This window comes from Mustela erminea, chromosome 11, assembly GCF_009829155.1.
Source record: "Mustela erminea isolate mMusErm1 chromosome 11, mMusErm1.Pri, whole genome shotgun sequence".
In the NCBI taxonomy this organism is placed as follows: Eukaryota; Metazoa; Chordata; class Mammalia; order Carnivora; family Mustelidae; genus Mustela; species Mustela erminea.
The window spans coordinates 65229152-65235033 of NC_045624.1; positions in this window are offsets into that span (position 1 = coordinate 65229152).

A 5882-nucleotide genomic window follows, 5' to 3' on the forward strand; every position below is an offset into this window, starting at 1 on the left:
GCCCAAAATTGAGAGCAACCAAGATGTCCTTCAATAGGTGAGTGGATAAGCAAACTGTGGTACATCCACACAGTAGAATATTAATCAGTGTTAAAGAGAAATTTGCTATCAAGCATGAGAAGACATGGAAGAACTTTAAAAGCATATTGCCAAGTATGACTCCAACTATATGACATTCTGGAAAAAGCAAAACTGTAGGGACAGTTAAATCAGTTGCCAGGGGCTTAGGTGGAAGGAAGGAGAAAAATATTTTTTCCTAATATCTAATATTTTGAATGGCATTTTTTCTGACTTAGCATTTTGCGGGGGGGGGGGAGTATAAATCTGGTCTCTATTATTCCATCTTGATCAGAAGTCCCTCTATTAATGAATTAATAATAACCTTGCATCATGTATTTTCTTGATCAGTATGTATTACTGCCTTTTTCATTGGGGAGAGTCTAGGAATTTTTTAATATTGAATAAGGGTCCTTATGAACAATCCCACTGAAAGGCCAGGGACAAACAATTCATAGAAGAGGAAATTGAAATAGTAAAAAATGAAAAATATTTTTCAATACTCATTTTTCAACTTAAAACATTTTCATCTATCATATTGGAAGACATGAAAAACAATGCTTGGGCTTGATAAGAATATGGAAAACTCACTGATATACTCTCATAAATGGAGGATAGAAGCAAAAATTTTACATACTTTTATGGAGGGAAATTTGGCAATACATACAAAATATTAATTGTGCATACCTGTGACCCTGCATTTCTGCTTTTAGGATATTTTTCTTTTTCTTTTTTTAAGATTTTATTTATTTATTTGACAGAGAGAGATCACAAGTAGATGGAGAGGCAGGCAGAGAGAGAGAGAGAGGAAAGCAGGCTCCCTACTGAGCAGAGAGCCCTATGCGGGACTTGATCCCAGGGACCTGAAATCATGACCTGAGCCGAAGGCAGCGGCTTAACCCACTGAGCCACCCAGGCGCCCCTAAGATATTTTTCTTGAAGAAATAATTAGTTGAGTGTACGAAAATAAACATATGAAGATGAGCATCAGAACACTTTTTATAACATTAAACTTTGAAAACAGTGAATTGTCCATCTAAAGGAAGGATTAGTTAAATTATATATTTAGTATATTTACATATTGGAATGCTGACAACTGTTAAAGAGAATGAGGTCAAGATATTTTTTAAATGAAAATAGCTGCTTGCACAACACTATGTGATTCTATTTAAGCAAACCTTTTATGCTTATAATATTTTTATATTCACTAATATGTTAACAGAGGCTGTCTCCAGGGAGTGATCTCTTTTTGGCTGTGGTTGTAAGTGGGGGTTTTCATTTATATTCTTTAGTAAATGTTTGGATTTTTGCAGTGTACATAGAGTATTTTATAATTTGCAAAAATGAGGATGATTTAAATTTTGAAACTAGGAGAAAATAACAAGTTCTCACACTTGAAAATGTTTGAAAATACTGGTTTATCTAATACTGGTTTGTATTCTAAAATTCCTTAATGATTTTATAATCAGTTCTTCTAATGTCTAGATTAACCTTTAAGATTCCTGCAGATGCTAGAAGTTCATGGTTTCCTTTCCCTTGCTGTTGTCATCAGGACAAATGTGAATTGCTTAGGTAAAGCTGGGATGCTCCCTAACTGGGGGGGACCCATACACTGGTGCAAGCTCCTCTTTTTTCCCTGATCTCTCAAGTGACTTTATTCCTGGGTGACAAGCTCGAGCTGGTTATAAAAAACATGCATAATGGCAGTTGGTATTGGAAAAGCTAGAAGTGGTTCTAGAGATCTCTGTACCTCTTTGGAGGATCAGAGGTTGTTCAGATTTGAGTGGGAAGAGAGGACCATGAGTTGAATTTACATTCAAGATATTTTCCTCCCAGAGCTCTTTTTCTTACTTATCTTGACATGCTTAAAAACCTCAAAGTTATTTTGAATTCCTTTCTACTAACTTACCTCATATACTCAAGTAATTGTTAAATCCACATTCATTACAAGTTTATGATTCACTATAAGAAACTATATAACTTTTCTAGTGTCTCTCAGCTGTTCTATTTTTCTCACTCTTATCTCCATTGCTTTTCCGACTCTGGCTGTTTCTTGTCTGGAATTTAAAAATTTATTTCCCTCTGGGATTGTGTATTTAGATCAATATAAGTCAATTAAGATTGTCACAATATGGAAAAAAAAGATTGTCACAATACATGTATTTTATTTTTTTTTTAAAGATTTTATTTATTTATTTGACAGATCACAAGTAGGCAGAGAGGCAGGGAGAGAGCGAGGGGGAAGCAGGCTCCCCACTGAGCAGAGAGCCCAATGCGGCTAAATGATTCTTTACCAACACACCTGCATTCCAAGAAATTCATTAACAATTTTGTTTTGTAATCACATCATGTGTATTTCAAAAATTGCTATCTTTATTTCTCAAGGAGGGGTTTTGTCTACAGACATTACTTGTTAGAGATTTATCCCAAGAGCCTTTAAATTAACACCAAATGCTCTCCGATTGAGGCCTTGTGACCCATAGATTAAGAATCATTGTTTTAGAATATGAACCATGAAAATGAAGATCTAATCCAACATCATGGAGTAGATTAATTAATTAGGATAAAGGCAGGGTTGTAATAATATCCAAAAACATCCTGGCTTAAACAATACTAAACTTAATTTCCTTCTCATAAAACAAGCCAAGCAGGAGGACCAGAGGAGTATGGCAGATCAGGTGGCAAGTTTCTTGCCATCCCCAATATACTGTCCTCCCCTTCATGGCCAAAAGGTAATCCAACCAGTGGGAAAGGGGCAAGACAAAGGTGAGGGTGTGTTTCTTTCAAAAGCTTGACCCAAAAGTTACAAATGTGTCCTTCAGTCATATCCTATTGGCTAGAGCCTGGTCACCTGACCATACCCTGAAGCCTTGGAAGCTAGAAAATATAGTTAGTCTTCAGCTGGGTAACAATGTACACCCAGCTGAAATGTATATTACTGTGGGGAAAGAGGGAGAATAAATATTGGGAAATGATAAATGGTCTCTGCCAAAGCTAGCTAGTGACAGAATTAAAACCAGAAGAGAAAAGTGCATCTGATTGGTAGTTAGGAAATATGGTTTGTAGTCCTAATTCAGCCTCTTACCCCATGATTAAACCAAACATTGAGCTGATGTTTCACTTGAATTACTTTAACTATCTGCACCAGGGTTTGTAGTCATTTTTTTAAACTGTCCCTCTGGAGTAGGGGAGAGGAAGACCAAAGACCTAAAAAGTTCCATCCTAAACTTTCAGTTAAGTCCTGTTACTTACCATACAGTGACCCTTTCAGGGATCATTAGCTCTATCTGCTGTAGGGGACATAGTCTCAAATATGAGACCAGAGGCACAGCTCTGAACTCTGGGCTGAGGTTTGCCCAAATGCCAGCACAGTTCCTAGTCAAAAGCAGGATCATACCAAATGGCACATGACAGACAAAGTTCTCTACCTACAGTGAATAAGATGTCCCATTTTGATGCTAACACTTTTCTTGTAGAAGTTCCAATGGATGATACTGGGGGTAAAGAGGTGGGGTATTATGTACCCAGAAATCTAAGCTGGTATACTGGTTTTACTCTTCAGCATAAAGAGTAAAACCAGTATACCAGCTTCATTGTATACTCTCTTCATTGAAGCCTTAATTTTGAAGGGAAAGGAAGTGAATTTTAATTAACAAAAGTTAATGCTATTAATTAAACATTTGTTCTATTTTCACATGCACACACAAACTTGTTTAAAGACGTAACTATCACTGCTGAGAGTATAATAGAAACTTTATTTTGTTCTGAGAGAGCAAGACTGATGACAGGAATTAAACCAAAATGGGTCAAGATATTTAGTGGGGTACATCTCATTCCTCTTTAAGTATTACACTGTACAGGGAATACCTGACTTCATTTTGCCAATAAAATTTAGTTTAAGCTTTCTTTAAATTTCTATCACCAATAAAAATAAGACAAGTTTAATAATAATTTTAAAACATCATTTTTTTCAAAGTTTATTCATACAGATTATCTAATCTCAATTTCCCAGCAACTCCAGGAAAGGTGATTTTTGTCGTATTAATGAGCTGAGCTTTGAAGAGATTTATATGTATATTCTTATAAATACATTGATAATAACTTCAGCTCTATCTTAGCATCTTACTCTAGAACATATATCATAAGTATATATGATGCTGTCCAAGATGAATCAGAAAATAAAAGGATTTCAGAGCAGGAGGAAACCATAATTATTGGTCTGGATGAATGGTAAAGCACTCATTTGGATTATGGTTCCCATTCACCAAAAGGTATTCTGCCTCACTTGCGCATGTTGGCTAAGAGCATAAGGAGCACTCAGAACACTAAAAATACATATTAAAAATATATATCAAGGGGAGAGGGGTGGGAGGCTGGGTGAGCCTGGTGGTTGGTGGGTATTGCGGAGGGCACGTATTTCATGGAGCACTGGGTGTGGTGCATAAACAATGAATTCTGGAACACTGAAAAGAAATTAAAAGATAAATATATATATTTCTTATATATGATATATGTTGATATATATATCAACAGTCCACTAAATATAGTATTATTACATTGTGTATGTATATATTACGTATTATATTATTGTATCCTATGTCGAGTAAGTCTGTATAAGTATGTTCGTACATTAATACAATTTATTGATATATGTGTGTGTGTGTGTGTGTGTGTGTGTATATATGCCCTAAATGATCATTAATTTGCTTTCTATCTCTGTATATTTTCCTATCCTAGACTTTTACAAGAATGGAATCATATAACATATGGATTTACAGTGGCTGGCTCTTTTCGATTTGCACATTTTCAAGGTTCATCCAAGTAATGGTATATACCAGTATTTCATTCTTTTTCACAGCCCAACAATATTCCATTATACAGATATAATACATTTTATTTACTCATCCATCACTGATGAACAGTTGTATTGTTTCCACCTTTTGACTATTTTGAATAATACTTCCATAGCTATTTGTGTGCAAGTTTTTATGTGGACGTAGGTCTTCACTTCTGTTGGATATACACCTTGGGATGGAATTGCTGAGCCATCTGGTAACTCTATGCTTAATCATTTGAGGAACTGCTAGACTGTTTTTCAAAGCTGCTGCATCATTTTACATTCCCATCAGCAATGTATGAAGGTTTCTACTTCTCTACATTCTTGCCTGGATTTTAACTTAAAGCAAAGCAATACTGCTTTGCTTAGAATAGTGAAAGAGAAGGGGGCAGAGCAACACCCTGATTAGTTATCGGAAGCCATATCAGCTCTGGACTATTGAAGCCATATCAGCTCTGGACTATTTTCCAATTTCCTTAACGTGAGAAAAAATAAAACCTTTACCTCATTTACCCCACTGCTATTCTGGGTCTCTGTTAATGACAGCCGAACACAATTCCTAATTCTTGTGGTTTTCTTAGGACATTTTGAACCTTGGAACCCCTCAAAAAACAATCATTAAGTTGAATATGTAATTTTTTTCTGTGGAAAAGTTTTCTTCTCATCCTGTTACATTCTGGAAAATGTACATTACTGTATAACTTTGCTAATTTCAGATCCCATCATTCAATAACCATTCTCTTCCTAGAAATTGTTTCAGGTTTTCAGGGCACCTGGGTGGCTCAGTCTGTTAAGTGTCTGCCTTTAGCTCAGGTCATGATCCCGGGGTTCTGGGATTAAGCCCTGCATCAGGTTCTCTGTTCAGCAGGGAGTCTGCTTCTCTCTCTCCCTCTAATAAATAAAATATTTTTAAAAAGAAATTGTTTCAGGTTATCAACATCCTGTGGGTGCTCTGTAGGAAACAACTTGATATCCAGAAAAACAGAAG